This window comes from Dasypus novemcinctus, chromosome 7 (genome assembly GCF_030445035.2).
Source record: "Dasypus novemcinctus isolate mDasNov1 chromosome 7, mDasNov1.1.hap2, whole genome shotgun sequence".
NCBI classification, from domain to species: Eukaryota; Metazoa; Chordata; class Mammalia; order Cingulata; family Dasypodidae; genus Dasypus; species Dasypus novemcinctus.
In genome coordinates this window covers 38,704,853-38,728,455 of record NC_080679.1, presented here as the reverse complement: position 1 = coordinate 38,728,455, position 23,603 = coordinate 38,704,853, and the positions used below count along the sequence as shown (strand labels likewise).

General features: G+C 38.2%; 1 protein-coding gene across 8 annotated transcripts in view; it reads right to left on the bottom strand.

The window, feature by feature from the left end:
- INO80D (INO80 complex subunit D) overlaps nucleotides 1-16,290 on the bottom strand; it is a 92,503-nt gene extending 76,213 nt beyond the window's left edge. For 2 of the 8 annotated variants that reach the window (XM_058300303.2, XM_004461913.5), the window contains exons 1-3: nucleotides 15,875-16,274; nucleotides 9,484-9,635; nucleotides 4,820-4,926 (exon numbers count right to left, since the gene is read on the bottom strand). The gene's annotated coding sequence lies outside the window, so the exon portion shown is untranslated. Of the gene's footprint in view, nucleotides 1-4,819; nucleotides 4,936-9,483; nucleotides 9,636-15,724 lie in introns of those variants that run through there. The other 6 variants (XM_058300304.2, XM_004461914.5, XM_058300302.2 and 3 more) reach the window with 5 other exon arrangements.
- Nucleotides 16,291-23,603: the final 7,313 nt, after the last annotated feature.

The window sequence follows — 23,603 nt, the reverse complement described above, 5'->3', positions numbered from 1 at the left end:
CCACCTGCTATTAATAAAGGTAGAGGATTTGCATTCCCCTTATAAAACATTTCACTTAACTCTGGGGGGGTGTCGGAAACCCACCTGAAATATTAGCATAAATAAAATAAGAGCTTTTCTTTTTCACCTTATTAGGATGCAAGGAAGAAAAGTTTGACTAAAAATTTAGTAAAACTGGCTGAGTCTGGATGTTCAGGACAGGGAATACTTCAAGGCAAACCCACGGTGTTTTCCATTTTTACACTTTCTTTGCCATTTTCATCTACCTGGCAAACATAAAAATCTTCCACCAACAAGTTCAAGTAAATCTATATAAATTTCAGGAAAAAATACCCTGGATGAAAGTAAGTGTAAAAGGACACATTCACTTTTTAAAGATATATTCTAGGTATATAATCCTATCATCTGTCAAAATTGATCATTTCTCCTTTCCAATTTTTATACATCTTACTATTTTTTTCCTAATTGACTTAACTGATGAAAAAATGTTAAACATTAATGGCCATACTCTTCATCCTAACTTTAAATGATAATGTTTCTAGTCAACACTAGGTATAACGCTGATTTCTACCTTAAGACACATTTCCTGTGATGTTAAGGAAGTATCAAGTGACTTCTATTTTATTACAAGCTTTTTGTTTGTTTTTAACTCAGAATTGAAGGTTAATTTTACCAAATTCTTTTTCAGTATCTAGGGAAATGAGTATTTTTTTGCTTTTGGTCTTTTAAAAATAGGGTGTTTAGGGGAGGGAAAATGGCTCAAGAGATTGAGCACCTGCTTCCCATATGGGAGGTCCTAGGTTCAGTTCCTGGTGCCTTCTAAAAAAAAAAAAAAAAACAACAATAAGCAAAAACAAAAGAAAAAACCAACTCAGGGGAAGCTGATGTGCCTCAAGTGAGTGAGCTCCCACCTACCATATGGGAGGTCCCAGATTTGGTTCCTGGTGCCTCCTAAAGAAGAGCAAGACAGCAAGTTGGTACTACAGGCAGGTACAGTGAGCTGATGCAGCAAGATGATGCAACAAGGAGAGGATGCAACAAAGAGGAAAGACAATGAGAGATACAACACAGCAGGGGACTGAGGTGGCTCAAGCAACTGAGTGAGTCTTTCCCACATAGGAGGTCCCAGGTTCTGTTCACAGTGCCTCTTAAAGAAAAGACAGACAGTGCATAAATAAGGGTGGGGGTAGTAAATCTTTTTAAAAATCACAAATAATTCAGAGGAGCCAATGTGGCTCAGTGATTGAGCACCAGCTTACCGCATATAAGTCCTGGGTTCAAAGAAAAAAAAGAAAAGAAAAAGGACATTTAGCATTTCCTGATACAGAATTCTTCAAGATGAACGCAACTGGGTCATGGTTTATTTCTTTTAATATGCTGCTGGAATCACACTTGCTAATACTTATGATTTTTATATTTTGAGACTAGTCTAGAGTTTTCTTTCTGTGCTTTGTCAGAATTTGGTATCAGTATGTTTAAAATATAATTTAGAAAATGTTTCTCTTTTCTGATGATTTTGAACAATTTAAAAAAACACTAGTTTCATGTCCCTTAGAAGGTTGCCTGGATGTACCACTTTCTGGCCCAATACCTCAGGTTTCCAAATTTATCTGCATAGAATTTAGTAGAGTGACCTCTTATATTTAACTGCCTAAATATCTGTGATTCTCATATTCTACATATGTTAATAAACATATGTGATATTTGTGCTTCTTCTCTTTGTTCATGATTAAGTTCTGTAGTGACTGCAGGCTAGTAAGATAGGAAATTAAAAGATGGATCTGGAACCTGACAGAGAGTCCATGTGGACATGAGTAACACAGAAGATGGCTGGGAAGACCTCCACCCCCAGGATTCTGCTATCCAGAACAAAGACTTCTTCTGGATGCAAAGAAAAGCCCTGGATGTTCCCTAGGGACTTTGTCACTGGGTCCTAAGGGATTGATGGGTGGGATAATCAGTCAAAACGGCACACAGCTGGAACCCCTCCCCTGCCATTAGCAAAGGGGTGGAATAATCAACAGTTTATAAAGCAAACGCATGGCCTGACCACTGCACTCTCGCCCTGCTCTCTTGCCTGTGGACCCATTCCTGCCCTCTGCACACCACCCTCGCCATTTTTCCTCTGCCATGTGGCCACACAAGTGAACCTGGGAATTTATAATCTATAATGGGGAATTGTAGCTTGTAAACCCACCCTTTTTATTCCTTTTCACCCCTTCCTCTCTACTTGGGACCCCTGCTCTGTTATTTTCTCCCATTTCTCTTCCCTCCCTCCTGAATAAATTACTGACCTAACTCATCCAGCATGCTCTTGAAATTCATTTCTGCAGCATAGCCAAGAACCTAGATAAAATCTGGTAACAGTAGGGTTTTACCAGTACCCACTTAAAAAAAACCTCTAGGATTTATTTTTCTGTTTCCTAATTCATCAACTTCTGCTTGTATCTTTGCTAATACCTTCTTACTTTCAGTTTATTTTGTTATTCATTGTTTCCAGGGTATGTTGTTTGATATACTGTATAGCATGCTATTAATGTTCCTATATCTTTACATATTTTGTCCACTTATTTTATCCAGGGCTGGAAGAAATGAATCAAAATCCCCTACTATAATCTGATTTCTGTGTTTCTCTTTATATTTATTACAGTTTTTCTTTTTTATAAACTTTAGTGCTCTATTATTTGGTATGTGAGATTTACAGTCACTAGACTGTCATTCTATCAGTAAACAATGTACCGCAAATGATGCTTTTTATTTTGGATTCAACTTTTGTTGACATGAAATCAGTTTTCAGCTTGAATTTGCCAGTTAGGTCTTTGTTAGTCCTTTCACCCTCAACTTTTCTGAGGCACTACCTTTTAGATCAGGGTCTGGCAAATTATAGACAAATTCAGCCCAGTGCTATTTTTTATAAATAAAGTTTTATTGGAACACTGCCACACTCATTCGTTCACACATTGTGCTGTAACAGTAGAGCTGAGTATCTGCGACAGAGACCATATGACCATAGTCTAAAATATTTACTAAAATATTAGGTGCCCATTTGTTTTAAATGTATCTTCAGTTGAGTTTGAATTTTTGCTGGAAACTGAGTGCCATTCTTTTTCTTTTATTAGAGAAGTTGTTTGTAGGGTTATAGAAAAATTATGCAGAAAGTACAGAGTTCTCACATGTCCTTTTCTTAATGAGTTTAACCTGTTTCTATTTTATATTTATTGACATGACAGATATTTCATCTTAGTTCTATTAATTTTTTGCATTGCTTTTTGCTCTTAACTCAAACTTTTTATTATGTATTTCACTGCATAGTCTGTTTTCTTGAAGATTTACAGTCTGTGAGAAAACATTTCTCTACTACACACTAAGACTCTTACTGTACTTATTAGTGTTAATCATTACTTATGAACCCATGTTATGAACAATGAGAAATATTCCCATATTTGTAACTACCTAACCACTTCCAACTTCCAATATATTTTCCTCACGTTATTAGTTCAACATTGTCATGGTTTATAACATTTTAACCTTAGTTCTACACTTAAATTTATTCGCTGCTAATCACTAATGCTTTTAACTTAATTTTTCATTCATTTCTTGATTGAATGCTTTATAACAGTCTTTATATTAGCCACTTAGGGCTGACCTATGGGAACTAAGCCATGGTTTTTCTGTTTGGAAATACATGTCAACTGATATTATATTTAAGCTACAGTTTGCCTGGCTATAAATTCCTAGTTCATCCCTCTTTTGTATACTAACTACAGATATTGTATCATGTCCTCTAGAACTGATATGTACATATATGTATATCTTCTTATTTTTATTCTTTCTATTTCAGATTTCTCAAATTTCTCAACTTTGCCTCCATTATCCTCAGCTATAGTGTATATTTCAAAAGTGACCTTCATTTCGATTGGGGCTATGTTTTCTCTTTCAAAATGTGCTCATTCTGTCAGCTCACTATCTCCTTCTTTTGTCTTATTTATTTCTTGAGCTTTTGTATTTCAAAAATGCTCAAGAGCTTTGCATTTCAAGAGCATTTGCATCTCAAAAAAGCTCAAAGAAATGTTTCAGAGGGGACAAGTCCTTCTGCCCTCCTCCCTCCGACTACAGAGAACTACTAGTTCATAATTTCACCTGCTCTGGTTTCTAAAAATATTTACCACCAGCACACTTACAGGGGCCCATATGGCACAGATCTGAAGGGACAGTAATTTAGGCTTTATTTCTTTTCAGCTGAACCAAGATTAACAGCTGTAAGGCTGTTTGCAGCCAGTTTCTCTTCCACTCTCACTTTCTCACAAAAATAGCATGACCATGTAATTTGTCATTTAGCCTTACCTCTCCTGCCACTTGGGGAGGCTAATGAATATTCCCAACTTTGCCTCCACGTTTGGGGGTTATTGGTTTTGTCCCCGAGATGCGACATATACTTAAAAGAAATATGTTTCCCTCATTTTGCCTGAGTTATGTGGAGGAAATCATACCCTCTTGGGATCCTCCTTTTCCCTATTTTGATTTTCGCTGTACTTAATAACACTCATATACTCTGATTACAAAGTTATAATAGTTATCAAAGACTGCATTTCCTGTTTTCTCATTCTTTTTAGCTTGTTTGGAGTGGAGAGAAGACAGATGACAGTACTCTGTCACACAATGATGATTAAATAATTTAAAAATCATTAAATGTGTACTTCAGATAGTTTATACAATTACTTTTAATAGTCATATAGCAAAAGAAAGTTAGTGCACGTTAGAAGCTTTAAAATATTGAATATTCCAGAATATCTGATAAAGTAACATCAAAAAAACTTACTAAACTTTCAAATTCAAAGGAATCCTTGTATCTGCTACCAGAGGCTGGCACTTAGCACATAAAATTGCTTCATTTTAACCACTTTTCAGGAGACATCTTTTAAAAGTCTGTGTAGTAAAATACACCATAATAAAATAAAAATCATATATTTACTACCTTTTTTTTTTACAACAAACATATTACTTTGGTAATAATTCTCTATTTTTTTTTTTTACAGAATCAACACGCTATTAAAGAGGGTACCAAACAAATTCAATTCATATGCACTGTCAAATTCAGTTCATGTGCAGTGTCAAATTCATGTGATTCTAACTTTAATGTTAAGTTTTTATTAACTGCTTATGAAAAATCATCATTTTTGCAGTTGTGGAGGATATAATAGTAAGACAGAGTTTTGGCCCTCAAAATATTATAATCTATGAGATGAGACTCATTAACTCACAAAAAAGTAAGTGAATAACAGGAGACTTTACCCACAGCTCCGCACACACCAGGTTCCTCTGGTCTCATCAAGACTCTTAAGATCAGGGCACTACCTCTGCACAGAGCAAAGGACTTTTCCCCTTACTTCCCACTTAGTGCCCCCTCCACCGGCCAACCCAAAACTAATCATTCAAGTAATGTTGAGTTAGTTAGGTGCCCCTCTCAGGTACTCTGTTTGCCTCCCTATTTTGGTATTGATCATGTTCTATTATAATTGCCTATTTTATTGTTTTTCTTCCTAGACAATAATCTCCCAGAAGGGTGAACAATTATCTGTTCATCGTTATATCCCAGGGCCTGACACAGTGCACAGAAGTTAACAGGCACTCAATAACTACATGCCAAATGTATAGATTCAATGATAGTCATTCAATTCCAGATTGTATACCCAAAGGTTATAATACTCACCCACTGATTATTAAATAATTTAAAAATCATTAAATGTGTACTTAAGATAGTCTATACAATTTTTTCCAAGTCAGTCATACAGCAAAAGAACGTTAGTGCACTTTAGAAGTTTTAAAATATTAAATATTCCAGAACACTTGAGAAAGTAACATCAAATGTTTCATCAAACAGATGTCATATAATTTACTACCAATATTTACTTAGCAACTAATGTTCAAAAACGTAAGTGCATTAAAAGTCTGCCTACTCAACGTCCTTCTAACTCTAAAAATTCATTAACCTAGTCTACTACCCTTCTTTCAGCACTTGTCCACAATGTGCCAAAACTCTCACTAATCACCTCTACTCCCTATATGCCACTTAAAAAAAGTGTTCAATTTCAACATCTTATAAACTTCTCTTCAACTTTAATTTCTCCTATCAACTTGTGATTAGTTTTTCCTTCCCATTTATTCTAATTTTTAATGTTTTTCAAGTCTTTTTAAGATCCATCTTTATATCATTCTTTGCATCTTCCTTTTGAACAGTTAACTGTTCACCATTTTGAAATCCACCATTTAAAACCTCAATTTAATTTTTATACTTACACTTCTTTCTTCTAAATGAATACTAAGATCAAATCACTTTTCTAGAAACTGGAAACAAATATTCATCCAATCTTCTCTATATCAACAGTCTTTTTTTCTTTTTAAATAAAGAAGAAACCATGACAAAACAGAAAGGAAGATGTCAGGAAAAAAAACCCTACATTTAAAAAATTCTACACCTAGAGTTCTTTACCCCACCTTACCAAAGGGTAAGTTCACATCACCTTTGTTCTTTGACATTCATTGTAAGATATAAAGAAGAGGGGGATTATAAATAAATAAAAGACCACACAATCTTAATTAAACATCTCACAGACCTTAACATTTAAATACTATCACATTTTTCAATCCATAAAGAAAAAAACTATAATCTTTAGCTTTTAACACATGATAAATATCACTTGAAAAAGAAAAAACTTAGCCAGACTAAATAAATATTAGTAGCTCTAGTAGCTATGATCTTCACCTGTGGAAATAAGTTGCTTCTAATAAAAATGGATCTATGCTACTTTAAATGAGAGAATGTAAGCAATTAAGCACTCTAGAGCAGCAGCAGCATATGTATTTTTAATTAAAAAATAAAACAACTCATTTCCATAGCTTCCTTCTTCCTGCAAACACAGAGGAATAACACAAGCAGGGAAGAAAAGCTTTTTTTTCCCTCAATAAAGCAGTTTTACTGAGATATATTCACACATCATACAATCTATCCAAAGTTGGGAAGATAAGCTTTTAACAAAAGCAGCCTGACAGCCCTTTCAGCTTTCCAACAGCAACCATAAAACAAGTTGGCAAAAATATGAACATTATTCTCTTTGGGACTGCCACTGCATCACCTCCATATGGAATCTCATACATGTCATCACTGTTCTTTTAATTCTCATGTTTCAGGAGCATGTGCATCTCACTGCCATAGCATTTTCACTTAACTGTCATCTGTAATTTCATATTTCACCACCTTTATGTAGCCTAGACCTGTAATATACCATACAATTTTTAAACTAGCATGAATCTAAATTCTCAGAATGTTAATTTTCCAATATAATTTAATGCAAATGAAAAGACCATTTATTAGGTTGGTGCAAAAGTAATTGCAGTTTTGTATGTTGAAATTTGTTGTTTGATGTTGGCATATGTTCTTAAATAAATGTGGTATGTTATACATCAATTAATGTGCATTTCTTGCTTTATGCTTTTTTGCTAATGACTTATTACTTGCCATTTATTTTAGACTATGGAAATTATGTTAAACAAAAAGCAAATTCAAGCAATTTTCTTATTTGAGTTCAAAATGGATTGTGAAGCAGGGAAGACAACTCACAACATCAACAACACATTTGGCCCAGGAATGCTAATGAACGTATAGTGCAGTAGTGGTTCAAGAAGTTTTGCAGGGAAATGGATATGATTCAAGCGACTGACTGGGCTTCCGTCTACCATATGGCAGGACCCGGATTCAATCCATGGGACCCCCAAGTAAAAGCGTGGCTGAATGGTGAGTCAGGCCCACACAGTGAGCAACACAGCAAGATGATGACACAGGGGAGAGTCAAGACGAGATGCAACAGAAACTAGCAACTGAGATGGCACAAGTGACAGGGAACCTCTCTCCCACATTGGAGGACCCCAGGATCGAATCCCAGTGAAGCCCAGAAGAGAAGAAAAAAAGAAACAGACAGAAGATCATACACAAATGGGCACAGAAAGCAAAAAATAAACAACAAAAAACAAAACAACCCCAAAAAACGGTAGGGGGGAGGGAGAGAAAAAAAAGTTTTTCAAAGGAGATGAGAGCCTCAAAGATGAGGAGTATAGTGGCAGGCCATCAGAAGTTGACAATGACCAATTGAGAGCAATCACTGAGGCTAATCCTCTTACAACTAACTACACAAGAAGTTGCCAAAGAACTAAATGTCAACCATTCTATGGTCATTAGGCATTTGAAAGCAAACTGGAAAGGTGAAAAAGCACGACAAGTGGGTGCCTCATGAGTTGACCAAAAATTGTAAAAGTCATCATTCTGAAGTGTCTCTTCTCTTATTCTATGCAACAACAACAAACCACTTTTTGATAGAGGAAAAGTGAATTTTATACAATAATCACGGACCACCAGCTCGATGGTTGGACTGAGAAGAAGCTACAAAGCACTTCCCAAAGCCAAACTTGCACCAAAAAAAGGTCATGGTCACTGGTGGTCTGCTGCTAGTCTGATCCACTATAGCTTTCTGAATCCCCGCAAAGCCATTACATCTGAAAAGCATCTCAGCAAATCAATGATATGCACCGAAAACTGCAATGCCTGCAGGCAGCATGGTCAACAGAAAGGGCCCAATTTTTCTCCACAACAATGCCCAACTGCACGTCATACAACCAGTACTTCCAAAGTTGAATGAATTGGGCTACAAAGTTTTGCCTCATCCACCATATTCACCTGACCTCTCGCAAACCGACTACCACTTCTTCAAGCATCTTGACAACTTTTTGCAGGGAAAAAGTTTCCATAACCAGCAGGATGCAGGAAATCTTTTGCAAGAGTTCATCAAATCCCAAAGCACGAATTTTTACATGGATTTTTACAAGAATAAACAAATTTCTTTCTCATTGGCAAAAATGTGTTGATTGTAATGGTCCCTTATTAATGTAATGATTAATAAAGATGTGTTTGAGCCTAGTTATAATGATTTAAAATTCAGTCGGAAACCACAATTCCTTTTGCACCAACCTAATACTTATCCCAGAAGGAGTGGTACTGTTAAAAATCACATTTAGAGTCTCATAACTTAAGGTCTTAAAAATGTTTTTTCTCCATTTTAAGGCTTTTTGGAAATGAGTTTTAATTCAACTTCATGGAGCACAAAATGTAATAAGATACTAAACAGACAAGTAAAATTCATTAAAAATCAAAACTAACATTCCACATAGTGTGAAAAGTAGCATAATTAGTCTGAGGAATGATGGAAATCTATCAACTGATGTGACTCAAAGAGCAAGAATCAGTGAGAAAACAGCTTATCACTTCAAAATATAAGTAATATTATAATTAAGTTCAAACTGGAATACTTTAAAATGAATCAAATAATGCTTACTGAACTCTATAATATAGCATTCAAATATCACAGTATAAATAATTTTATATTATGAATTTAAATTAAAATAATTTAAATCGCCATTATACTAGTTCCTTACCTGATTTATTAGAAAGGTAAAGATAGTTTATGCAGTGGTAAAGAGCATCATTGGCTCTGCTGGTTATGGAGAGATGGGGCTCAAATCCGGTTTCTTCTAGTTACTGGTTGTATAGGACCTTGGGCAAATCATTCAGGTTTCAGTTTTCTCATCTGTAAAGGGAGAATTATAATAGTATGTACCTCACTGAGTCGTTTAGGAGAGTTAAACTAGGCATTTCATGAACTGTGCTTTAGCATGGTACTCAGCACATAGTAATCACTTAATGTTAACTTCTATTAGATTAAAAGCAGTAAGTAAGTAGCTCTATTAGTATTATCATTTAAGTCCTGAATCTGCAGGGCTAAAAGGTACTCTCCAGACACTAGTAGTTTTATGAATGGTACAGTCTAATCCTTCATTCAGACTCTCCCACTTCCTTGGAGTTAGGGTAACAAAATCCCCTAAGAACTGTTCTCTCATAATCCACATTAAAAATTGAGTATTAAAAATATTTTTTGACATTCTATAGATCATCTATATACTGATATTCTTGTGATGAAAAATACTAGCAGAATGAGCCGTGTTTTATCTGATTATGGCATTTATTAGCTCCAGTTAATAATCGTTTACAAAAAACATTTTCTGAGTTCCTAGCCATGTCACAGCCACTCTGTATTGTTACAGAAACACTATATTGCAGAACAAGAAGAAAGAAAAAAAACTAAGTTGTAACTATATTTCTCAAAGTTCTTTTGTTCTCCTAAGAATTTGAAACTAATGACCTCCTTGTTGCTCAAGTACATATACTTTTCCATCCTTATCTTACTTAAAGTCCAGGCAGCATTTGTCCCTGTTGACCACTTTCTCCTTCTTGAAAATCTCTCCTTTCTGGAAGCTCAGTGAGTGGCTTCCCTTTTCTGCCCCTACCCTTGTGTTCCTGTTTTTTAAAAAATCATATTTTATAGAGCTGCAAAATGAAATGCCTACAGGGACCACCACGGGGGCCGGGGGGGGGGGGGGGGGGGCGGGTAGGGGAAGGGGGCAAACTTTGATCCTTCAAAGGCAACTGACTCTAGACAGCTTTTGCAATTAAAAAATGACAAAATTTAAAAAGCAGGCCCAGGGTTTCTAGAACTTTCAATTTTTCAAAAGATTAAAAACCACAAAACCTAACTTTTTCATGTCAGTAATTCATTTGAACTTTTAAAAATACAAGATGTGTTACCTTGAACAAATTATTTTGTAAAACTTCTCCTTTATTTATTATAAAATAGTGTGATAAAGTCACATAAACGTGTAAAAAGTGTGAGCAAAACATTTCTACAGGCTTTTATTATAATTTCTTCTCTACTAATCTATTCTAAAACCAGAGATTATTAAGCCAGGTTTCAAACCAAATGTTCAAAATTGTGAATGTACTTATGTGCATTGCTTTGGAGAAGGGTTCATGAAGTTCATCAGATTGTAGAAGAGGTCCCTGACTCTTATCTACAAGTTTAGCAGCCTTCTCTGAGGATGATCCCCAAATCTACACTAAGCTCAGATCTCTCCCTTAAGAGCCAGAATACACTATTGAACATCTCCAGCTGGGCATCCCAAAGACCAAAATTGAACTCATCACCAACCCCCAAACACTTGCACACCCTTCCTCCTCCAAATCTGCTCCTACTGCTCTCCGCTGTATTTCAGCAGTCACTTAAACCAGAAACCTGGGAAACCATCTTCAACATTTCCTTCTAGTTCTCATCACCACATGTTCCCCTCTGGTCTGGTCTGTCAAACTAAGCAGAGAACTTTCCCTCCTAAATTTCCCTCCTCACCTACTACTTCTCTCCAAATCCACTGCTTAATTTATATAGTTCATGCCCTCTTCATCTCTTCTCTGCAGCTGCCTCACTGGTCAAATTCCAATCTAGTCCTCCTTTATTCTACTCTTTGTACAGCTCAAATCCTCTAAAACTCAAATAATTTATCCGGCCAAAGCCTTCAGTGACTTGTTATAAATTTAAAAGGTAAAGCTAAACCCCTTCACCTAGCATACAGAGGCCTTAAGACCAGGCCAGGTGTATCTCTCACTCCCCCTCACTATTTCTCTACTCTCCCAACTGCAGGGTCTTATAAAACCAAGATCTGGAAAAAATATAGAATATCTTTTGTCCCCAAGCATTTATTTATACTTGTAGGTATCCAGATATAAATGATCTCCTAGAAGGCCTTTCCCACTCTACCTATCCACTTAAAGGCAGAAACTTCTTCTAGAAAGTCAGCCTAAAAAGTATGCCTCTAGGCTAGAATAAAGAAACAGGTTACCTTCCTCCAGGCTAACCTATCCCTTATCATTCAATGCTGTAAATGTCAGTTTATTTTTTTTCCACAATAGACTACAAACTCCTGAAGGGCAGAGAATGAGTCAAAGGATTGCAAAGCCCAGAGCTTCCACAAAGCAGCTAATCTTCAAATGAATGAACTAGGGCTGGCTTCAGTAACCCCTACCACCACGCAGGTAAACATCATCTTCCCAAGATGAACCTAGCAAAGCCACAAACTACTGCTCGCATTCAAAGTGAGGCAAAATACAATGCACAGTCACCCCCCCCCCCCACCACACACACACTCACCCATGTTCTCTGCCCGACCTCCGTGAGCTTAAAGGGAGGAGTCAGGAGTAAAATCAACCCACCTCCTTCTTTGTACTTTACCACTCCTTTACACTTGCCAACTCAACTGAATTCAACAGCAGAAGCTGGGCTAACGTCAAGTTGCTGAAACTCTATAAATACATTGCTAATTTTTTACTGGCATACAAAAAAAATATTTGCCCCGTGACAGTAACTATATTATTCTATCTGTACTAAAATACTTATTAGTATTACTATACAATGAAGTAAAGAACTCACTGAAAATTCAAATGAATTAAAAATCCTTAGAGGAAAATATTATATAAAGGTTATGCACCAGGCAACATTCTAAAGGTTTTATATGCAATTCCTCATCTAATCTTCACAGCAGCCCTATGAAGTAGGTACTATTACCAAGCCCGTTCACAAATAAAGAAACTGAGACTTAATGAGATTAAGTAATTTGTCCAAGGTTGCACAGGTAGGATTCAAGGCCAGTTTGACACCAGAGCCCAAATTTTCAACCAATACAAAACTACATAACTGTTGTTACGATCAAGACCTGAAGTTTATGCAATATCCACACATGCTGGCACAAAATGAAAGAAAACACAATAAAATGTTAACAAGGATTATCGCTTGAAAGTAGGATGAAATGTTTTATTTTCCAAATATGCCCTAGGCGCATGTATTACTTTCAGTCAGAAAAAAATCAAATAAGGGAAGTGTTATTACATGGTGTTAATAGAAAGGTATGATGGACAGGACAACCGCACTTAGCCATTACATCAAAGAATTTTATTTCTACTTTAAAGGTAAATAAGCCAAAGATTAAGTAACCCTCCCAGGGGAAGAGCTGGGATCTGAACCCAGAGCCCAGTCCAAAAGTGTGTGTGTAGGGGGGGAGGCGTTAGATGTTTGAGACTACTGATCTGTGTCCAGATATATGTGACCTCTTATTATCTATAACCACTATTCCATGCCGGGATAGTAAGGGGTGCCTTAAGCCCTTGGGAAACATCTCAGGTGAGGATGAATCAGCATTTTATTTTTTTAATGACATGTTTTTTTGGGTGCTCTGACTTACAAATTCTTAAACACACTTAAACTAAAATGTTCATTTTTCTTTATTGCGAACAATAATTGGGATGCCGTATGCAAATCCTTATACTATCTTTCAGTGGAAAGAAAACCAAATTCTATTAAGAATAAATTAACCCATGGTTAGGGTAGGACATTAATATATATTTAGGACAGGGTGGAAAAAAGTATAAGATTTATGGAGTATGTATATGTACAGTTTTGGGAGCTTACGAATACAAAGTCAACAACATATCTTAAAATATTAAATTATGAAACAAAGACAATTTTTTTAAATTTTAAAATATTCTAAGAAAAGTCGACTCATAAAATGATTTTTCCTTCCAATATGGTTTAAAAACAGGACAAACTATAACAGAAGTAACAATTTTTGGCATACATTTCTATGAAAACATCCAAGTCAATAAGCAATTTGAATTAATCAATAAACAACCATTAAATGTAATTTGCATTTTCATATCAAATCCATACTTTCTCCAACATCAAGATTTTAAGTAAAATGCAAAATGCCTGGATACTTATCATTGTGGAAAAGCAATTTTATTTTAGGCAGACAAAAGAAAAGAAAGATACACTTTCTTTTCTTAGTAAGAATCACATAAGGAGTCTCAGAAGCCTAACAGAAGTCAACACTGACCAAGGCAAGGGTTATTCATTGTCCTGCAAGTGCCAGCTCTTCACTGTATAATAGTGCTCTGGGGGTCCAACTGTGAGAACGTGGAATACTCCACCAGCAAACTCCAGCCTCCACCAGGCTGGACACAGATATAACCACAACATACTGCTCTCGGTCCACCAAAAAGATGAGGGAAAAAACGAACAAAAGAAAGAGGAAAAAGAACCCCACAAAACAAACCCGCACTGGCGGGGAGGGAGGAGTAGGGGCAAGCCGTTAAACTTAACTTCAACACTAAAGAACCTCAAAGAGTTACCTTCAGGAAACATTCCATCTCTGAAAAGTGGAAAAATCTAGACTTGGAAATTTAGGTTTACATTTCTCTAAAAACTTCCACAACTCATGGCACCAAAATATAGCTAAAATTGAATCCGTTTAAACTGAAAAAAAAAAAAACACTACCAAACCACAGTGTGTCAGCTATGTTCACTTCCCAGAGGGCTCTTCCACAGACCCTTCTGAGTTGTGGTAATAAGTTCCCTTAAATTTTTCTATTTCTAAGGTCGAATATAAGGATGCCACATAAATCCAAATTATTATTATCAGAATAAATAAATTACTGCTCCTTAAACTTTAGACCTTGTTTCAGCAGCTGCCCTGCCCACCTCCTCTCCATCCGCCTCCTCCTCCTCCTAATTTTACTACTAGAAGCTTTCTGACACCCAGGGTCTCCTCCTTGGGTTCTGTTCGCGTACTTGTTTTGCCGGACAGTGATCAAATAAGAGGTGAAACTCCTACATCTGGGGTCTGCTCCTGAAATCCTGCCTGATCCTGCCCCTCTTACTGACAGTCTTCCCACTGTTCCCTACATCTTTCCCTTTGCCGGAGCGAGCTGTCTAGAAACGGGGACTTTAGACCCAAAGGAGTCCAGGATGAAAGGAGGGTGGGTACGAAATCTGCAAACAACACCCTCACTTTCTGGGGTAAGGGCTAAACTAAAAGACGATTAGGAAAGACTGCTCGGTAGAATCACCACCTGGATTTACCTCCTCCCTTCCCACCCCAAATAGCACAGTCCCTAACTAATATAGGTAAGAAAATTCCCTGGAAAACTTTTCCTAACAGAAAGGGAAGGCCCCCTCCCCGGCCTGGGGGGTCCTTGGGGGATAGGCTTGAGTTTGCAGCCCAGAAAGGGCTCGCCAGGAGTGGGGTGGGGCGCGGGCGAGGGGTGCAGGGGCCGGAGTACCTTCAGTGGACAGGAACTGGCAAAGAGTTTCAAAAAAGCCGAGTGCTCTCCCCAACACTCTCGGGGATCCTGGGCGCTAGGACTAGGGCTCGCCGAAGAGAGAGCAGCCCCCAATTCAGGTCCAAAAGGAAACTTTCCGGGCCGCGACTGCACCTGACTCTTCACCGCCCCTCCACCCCACCCCACGCCCGCCAGGCCGCCCGCCCCGCCCCGACCTGGCCACCAGGAGTGCGGAGGAAGGGAATAAATAAATTTAACTCTTTCTGAAATACGAGGGGCGTTTGCGAGAGACCCGGAGAGGTGCGACCATTCCCCACACCTAGGCCCTGACGCCCCTGTCCCGGCAGCCCGGGCCTGCCGCCCCGCCGGGGAGCCTCCGGCCAAGAGCCGGATTCGGCCCTACCGCGCCGCTGTCCGGCCAGGAGACCCCGGGGGACCCCAGAGGGCGCGGGGAGGCCCGCGGTACAGGGAGAGGGCGCGGCCACTGCAGGGCCCACGGGCCCGAGGCCTAGCCGGCGCCCCCCCTTCCGCCCCACACCCCCACCCGGCCCGTAGGCCGCAGCGGTAGCCCAGCTCAGGCTCTGGCTGGACCCTCGCCCGCCCGCCGTGGCGGCCCGCGGGCGCCCCCGAGATCTCCAGGCCCCCAACCCCCGCGGTCCCGGCGCCAGCCCCTCTCACCCTTTCATTCTCCGCCCGGGGCCTGGCGCGGGCCGGTAAATCCCCGGCCTCACGTAAGCGCGCTCGCCGCCCGCCCTGCCTGCGCGGCCCAGCCCGCCGCCCTACGGGAGCCCGAGGATGTGGGCCGGGCCTGGGGCCGCCCCTGCTTACCTTTCAGCTGCTTTTTTTTTTTTTTTTTTTTTTTTTCCTCCTTCCCCCCTTTCCCTCGCCTGGGCTGACAGATCAGAGTGAAAGGCGCTGGCAATGGACTAGGAAGCTCGGCTGCTGCTGCTACTGCTCCCCCCTGGGCTCCGGCGAGAGCCTTTCCCTGTCAAGCAAGAGGGGTGAGGTTCATATTTTTATTTTGGAAACTAAAAAGTGCTCCCAGGGTCGGTGATTATTAAGGGGAAATCCCTGAATATACTCTCCAGCCAAGAAGGCAGGGCTGCCGGGGCTGCACAAGAAGAGGCAGCAGCCTCCTACAGCACCACTACAGGCACTGCGAGGACATAACACCAGAGAGCAGCTCCTCTGCCCTCCGAAACGACAACTTTCCTACCATCTTGGAGGCAGAGGGAAGGGGGGCCAGGGGCAAAAGTGCACACGCTCCCGATAAAGTGCAAATTTGTACTTCTCATCTCTGGAGAAAAGTCCACACCGGCCGTCTACACCGGCTCCTTGGGAAGAAAGCAGGGAAGAAACTGGGGGTGCATAAGAAAGGGGGAAAATGTTTTTGCATCTTCTGGTGGAAGGAAATCGTTACGTGACAGGTTATTCGGTGATTATTGTTTTCTCTTTTATATTTAATTTCCATATTGACGTGGTGTTTTTGTTTTTTTTTTCAGAGTAATGATTTTCTCATTACAGGTCTCAAGTTCTGTGTCTGGTGTACAATTTATAAATTCATACTTTTAAGAGACTTAATGGTCACTTTACTGGTCTATTTATTTAAATTTTATATAAAATATTTATGTGTGCACACGTATAAATACGTAATACCTTCAAAACAAATTGCTGTAAGAAAATTGTGAAGGGATGCCTTTTGCCTCCTTTTCTCAAAGCAATGTAAATAAAACCTATTGACTGTTCAGAAAGGCTTTTTGCAGTGCGAATAAAGGCAGAGATCACAGAGGGCTTATATTAAGTATAACTGACCACATTTTTCGAAATAATTCTAATTCGGTTATGGTCTGTCCATGAAAGATTACTGTAAAACTGGAAATGAATTTTAAAGATAGCTTTAGGTTTTCTTTAATTAAAATTGGTTGTTAAGAATCATATACACGCATTTAAATATTTTAGGTTTAGATTTGGCCCTTGGTAATTATACATGTTGTTTTCTGCTTTGTGTGTCATAGAATTGAGAAATGTGTATATTTTTTTGTTAAAGTTAAAATGTTGTTCAGAACTTTCGATGTGTTTCCAACCTCTATAAATAACTTCATATACTGCAGATGGATGCCATTAATGTAATTTTTAATGTGCAAAGCTTAGTTGATAGATTGGATCAAAGTTACACAACGCTGAGTTTTTACATAGGTGGGAGAGAAGGGTGCTGCCTGTTTGCTGCAATTCCAATAAAACTCTTATTGGAGGTGAATAAATTGCAGGCACATTTTTCTGGTTTTGTGAAGAAAGAATAATCTAGAAAACTACTGGACCAACTTTTTTATCTGTTAAATCTTGTACTAAAAGTTATTTTTCTAACACATGTTGGCTAACCTGGAGGGAATAATTTGAAATATTGGTGCTTTGCATCAGTATACTGTTCATTTCTTTCATTTAAGATTTATTAGAAAGCATTTAGAAAGGGGGGACTCCACTTATAAATGTATATTTTGAGCTTCCAAATTTTGAAATTCTCATAACTTTAAGTTTAAGGTAATGTAAATATCAGCTATTGTGTATGCCAACCCCATCTTTGTCATCTAAACTGGAATATAAAACCTGTATATTCTGGGTTTTCATTAGTGATTCTCTTTCTCTCTGGTGGGAAAAAAAACTAAAAGAACCAAATTAATTGATTCTTACCTTCTTGGAAACCTAGGTTGTGAAGTTGTGTTCTATTTACTTGAGTTCTTTCTTATTTTTAAAGTTTGTTGATCAAACACATTGGTCATACAAAGAAATTATTTCCCTTAACTAGACCTCTAGTGTACTCAAAAAACGTGTTTTCTAACAACTTGTCATTCTTTATATTTGACATAACTTTACAGATACGCTTTTATTTTTTAAGAAATTAAGATGTGTTTGCTTTAAGCTTGCTGCACCCATTTATTCAATCCCTCTTGTGACCAAGGAAACTTCCCTGCAAGATGTCTGTGAGGAGTTGGGGCTAGGTCCACAATCAGCATTTTTATGTCTTTCTCTTTATAAAACCACTTGATTTGTACATGGCTATAATCCATGATGTTATCTACCAGCTGAGCTAAGTAACTCTGGGGGAATTAAAGGCTAACCAAGGAAGAGACCCCACTAAATTTGCAATATTGGTGAATTTGATTATTTCAGTTGATAACTGAACTCATTTCAGCTGCTATAGCTATATAATCCCTAAACCCTGCAGATGCTTACAAAACTACTGACATGATTTGAGGAGTCCTTATTTTTACCTAATAAAATTCCCAGTATTCACATTTAGCTAACGTGATTGAGCCTCTAATGCATCTTAGTAACCTTGCTGGACACTTTTAAGTATATGCTTTCCTTTAATTCCTACAAGAGCTCCAAAGAATATTCTCTCTCCCTCCCTCCCTCTCTCTCCCCCTCCCTCTCTCCCTCCTGCTCTGAAGTTTCTGCCTTAGCTCTGTTCTGTCTGTGCTAGGTTCCTGCTATATATATACCCTTTGCCAAAAACAAAATTCTAGTAGCCAGTCCTTGTAGGCCCCTTCATTCATTAGTGGCAGCCAGTGGCTTGTTTCTCCTTTCTGAAGTCTAGTACTAAATCAGGTACTTTGAAGGATGCAGAAAATAAGTAAATAGATTTGTCAACTGAAATGCATTGCAATTAAAAGAGATCGCCTACCTGATCCTGAAAATATACAACCTGTGTTGTAAAACACTAGCACAATTAGAAATGTTAGCAATGGTTGTAACATTAAGCTATGCTTTTAAAGATCTTGTCAGTGGATGACATAGTGATCTCCCACAGCCACGAATGCTAATGTTTTACCTATGTGCTACTAGAAGTAGCAGCTTCTTTTATTTATTCTTTTACTGTGCCTTAATTTCATAAGTAGTTTATTGGCCTTTGGTTGAAATAAGAAACACTAGGCTTCATATTTTTACTATCAATTATTTTAGTTTTGTAAAAATTGACCACTTTATTGTGAATACAATAGTGAAATTATTAAGAACATACCACCAATATCATTAAAAAATCTCAATAGAGTGTATGGATTTAAAGTGAAAGATTTATACATGTTTAATATATAAAATATTTCTTTAAGTAATAAAGCCATGCCATTTTTGGCAAATATTGACAGAATCACCAAGTGTTTAAAAAAACACTGGTAGCATATATGGTTATACAAATCTAGTGGGATTTTTGGGAGGTGGGAGATAACTATACAAAATGCCTTTTCTAACATTTCTAGAAGACAGACTCTAAAATTAGACCCAAGAGCCCCTAGCTAGTATAAAAACTCCCAAGGGGGGTGAGAGGATAGAAATGGAATGAGTTCATAGACTTAAGTTTTTTCAAAACCACACTTATAATGGCCCATAGATACAGATTTTTTTCACTTTAAACATTTCCATTTTGGAAACATTTTTGGTAATGTTTCTACCCTAAAGCAAAGATTTTGGTTTTACTGTGGTTGTTGTGTCTTGCAATAAAATATTGGTTTCTGAAACAAGCATTTTATTTTTGACAGGCATCTGCATCATAGCTTTAGATTATTGGAGTATGAAATTTCTGTAATACAGTTTCAAGTATATTCAAAACATACATGAGCGTTGTTCAGGTAATTTCTCAAATTCTAGCATCTAACCCAGACCTGGTAACTAATAACATGTCAGAAACCAAGAAAGTCTTCTTTTTTCTTCACTTTTTTTCTTTACTTTTTTCTTTTCTTTACTTTTTCCTTTACTCATGGAGGCAAAAATATGTATTCCAGGAACCTGATAGTCATTGGCAAGTAGCAGGGGAAACCATATCCCCTCGTGCCTTTTCATGCTGTACAGGCAGAGAATGTGACACTGTAAGCCAGGCTGTAATTATTCTTGGATCATTATATTTACTCCCAACCTTATACAAAGGAAGGTATTCTCTAAATGAAGTTATATTTATTTTATTTTTTAAATTTTATTTATTATTTTTTAAAAAAATTTATTTCTCTTCCCTTCCTCTTCCTCCCTGCCCCAGTTGTCTGTTCTCTGTGTCCATTTGCTATGTGTTCTTCCTTTTGCCCGCTTCTGTTGTTGTCAGTGGCATGGGAATCTGTGTTTCTTTTTGTTGCATCATCATACCGCATCAGCTCTCCATGTGTGCGGTGCCATTCTTGGGCAGGCTGTACTTCCTTTCACGCTGGGCAGCTCTCCTTACGGGACGTACTCCTTGCACGTGGAGCTCCCCTACACAGGGGACACCCCTGCGTGGCAGGGCACTCCTTGTGTGCATCAGCACTGTGTGTGGGCCAGCGCCACACGGGTCAAGGAGGCCCGGGGTTTGAACCGTGGACCCCATGTGGTAGGCAGATGCCCTAACCACTGGGCCAAGTCTGCTTCCCTGAAGTTATATTTTAAGTAATGGTTAGCAGTATTACAGATTGTATTCAGGTCAACCTTTTTTTTTTTTTTGAAATTTATAATGAAAAAATTATTCCCACCAAATGGTGGTTAACTAAAACATATTAAGAAGAGAAATCCTTATAATCCAAGAATAATAGAGGGCAACATAAAGGTGATAAAGTTTTCATTTCTGCTACATCTTTGGTTAAGCAAGCTTTTGTGGACCCGCTGAGATAACAATTTCCATGGGAAAATGAATTCTAGGTTCCAAACAACTAATTTACAGTGATGTTCTGGAACATAGCCCATTAATAAATTTGACTCGATCCTGCAAAATAACATCCTTGCCATGCAGTTGTTATAGTGTATCAGAATTCAAATAGTAATAATGGGAAAATAAGGTAAACAAACAAAAAACCCACTGTTCATAATAAAATGAGTAACTATTAACACAATTCAAATAACTTGACTCAAATTCAGGTAGGGAAGATTATCAAAGATATGAAATGGTAAAGCCAGTGGTAGTAGATCATGAAGGAAGAAAAGGGTCAGTATCGCAGAGTTGTGCTCTTTACCTTAACTATGTACACATTGGTGTTTCTGCTTTATGCATTTATAGATCTGGTATGATTTTTTTTTTTTTAGATTTATTTTTATTTATTTCTCCCTACATCCTCATTGTTTACCCTTGCTGTGTCTGTTCATCTACCTTGTTTCTTTAGGAGGCACCAGGAACCAAACCTGGGACCAATGTGGGAGTGAGGTGCCTAACTGCTTGAGCCACCTCCATTCCCTGCTTTGTTGTGTCTCATGTTTTTTCTTCTTGTCTCTTGTTGCATCATCTTGCCGAACCTCCCTGTCGAGCCTGTTCATTATCTTCTTTAGGAGGCACGGGAACCAAAGCAGGGACCTTCCATGTGGTAGGCAGGAGCTCAGTTGTTTGAGCCACATCTGTTTCCTGGCATGATCTTACTATGGATATTTACATTTTGTTTTATTCTTAAAGAAAACCAGGAAAAGAAATGAGGGGAAGCAGACTTGGCCCAGTGAATAGGGTGTCTGCCTACCACATGGGTTGTTCAAACCCCAGGCCTCCTTGACCTGTGTGGAGCTGGCCTATGCGCAGTGCCAATGCGCGCAAGGAGTGTCCTGCCACGCAGGGGTGTCCGCCACGTAGGGGAGCCCCACGCACAAGGAGTGCGCCCCATAAGGAGAGCTGCCCAACGTGAAAGAAAGTGCAGCCTGCCCAAAAATGGTGCCGCACACATGGAGAGCTGACACAAGATGAGGGAACAAAAACACAGATTCCCGTGCCGCTGATAAAGATAAAAGCGGTCACAGAGGAACACACAGCAAATGGACACAGAGAGCAGACAACTGGGGGCGGGGGGAGGGGAGGAAGGGGGAAGAAAAAAATAAAAAATAAAATCTTTTTAAAAAAAAAAAAGAAATGAGGGTACAGAAGCAGACAAAGGCCTACTAATAATTATCTGACCTTATCCTTCTATTAGGCTGATGTTCTTTGTGCCCCACACAGCAAACCATGGCCATTGCTTTATCGATGCTTTGCTCAAAATCTTGTTCACAAAGACTCCTGAGGCCCAGTTGAGTCTACTGTGACCTTACTTTTACTTTAATGCCTTGAATTGTTTTCTAGGGTTTTTTTTCAGATGTGATTATCTTGTGCAAGCAAGGCTGAAATGTTTTAAGAGCTCAATCTCAGGTCAAGGTCATCTGTCTTAGAAACCTGACTCCACCATTTTCCTACTGTGTGACCCTCAGCAAGCTACTTAACCCTACTGTAAAAATAAGGACAGGTGGTACCTACATCATTGGGGTGTTGTGAGAATTAAAAGACATAATGCATTTAAGGTACATGGCAGGTCTCTGATATACAGTAAGTACTATGTAAAGGTCAGCCTCTGTTTTGAATTGCTTACCAGCAAACAGTTTCAAGGTTAGTGCTGCTCAAGGTCTAGGAGTACTATATTGTTTTGTTTTGTTTTTAAACACCACCAATACAAAGTTGGCTTAGCAAACTAGTCACAAGTTAAATTCATCACAGAGAAAGATAAAACGACTATGGTTATGGTATACCAAATGTTTGCATTAAAAGTAAAGGAGTCCATTGATTTTTTTTTCCAGATACTTCTGGATCCCTATTTGTAGGCAATTTGCAACAAAAAAATTTAAGTTTAATTGAAGTTTTTGTGTCCTTCAGACTCAAAATTAGGGTCTTAATATATAAAATAGGATATAGAAAGAGTACATAGATAATACACAACAGAAGAAGAATATGTCAGGTAATTATCCTTTTGTTAACCATGAAATAGAGAAATGTATTTAAACCATATTGTGAAGCTTTGGAGATGAAAGACTTCAGATAAAGAGACATAAAAAGGATTACAAAATATCTTCAGAAAGAATTATCATACTAAGGCAATGATAGATGATTGATCTTGGCCTATATTTCCAACCAACTGTTTTATGGGGCAGGTATGAGTTGATGGTTTCAAAATGCATGCAGACTGTTAGGTAGTAGATCAAGTATGAGTTTTATATCAGAAAGCCCTGTTTGTAGGACTGTAAAACGTAAACAATGTACCATAGTTAATAGTACAAGCATAAAAATAGGCTTTCATGAATTGAAACAAATAAACCACGCTAATGCCAGGTCTTAACAATAGGGTGGTATTTGTGAACTCTGTATTTTATACTTGATTTTTCTGTCAACCTGCAACTTCTGTAATTAAAAAAAAAGGCCATGTTTGGATCCCAGGGCTGCTCTTTACTAGCCGAACAAATTGGACCAAGTTCCCTAACTCCCAAACCACAGTGTTTTGACCTTAACGTAGATATAATAGTATTCATATAGCATAAATAAGATGATCTTGTGGGATTGTATGTGGTATAGCATCTGACACGTAATAAGCACTCCATAATTGTCTGTTTGTATTTATTCTCTCTTCACTGAATTCACTGAAAGTACCTGGAATTAAAGTAGAACTTAATTTTTTTTTGTTTGTTTAAGTTTCTGGACCCACAGTTTTCTTTTTTCTTTCTTTTTTTTTTTTAAAGATTTATTTTTTATTTATTTCTCTCGCCTGTTGTCTGCTCTCTGTGCATTCGCTGTGTGTGTTCTCCTGTGTCCCCTTGGATTCTTGTCAGT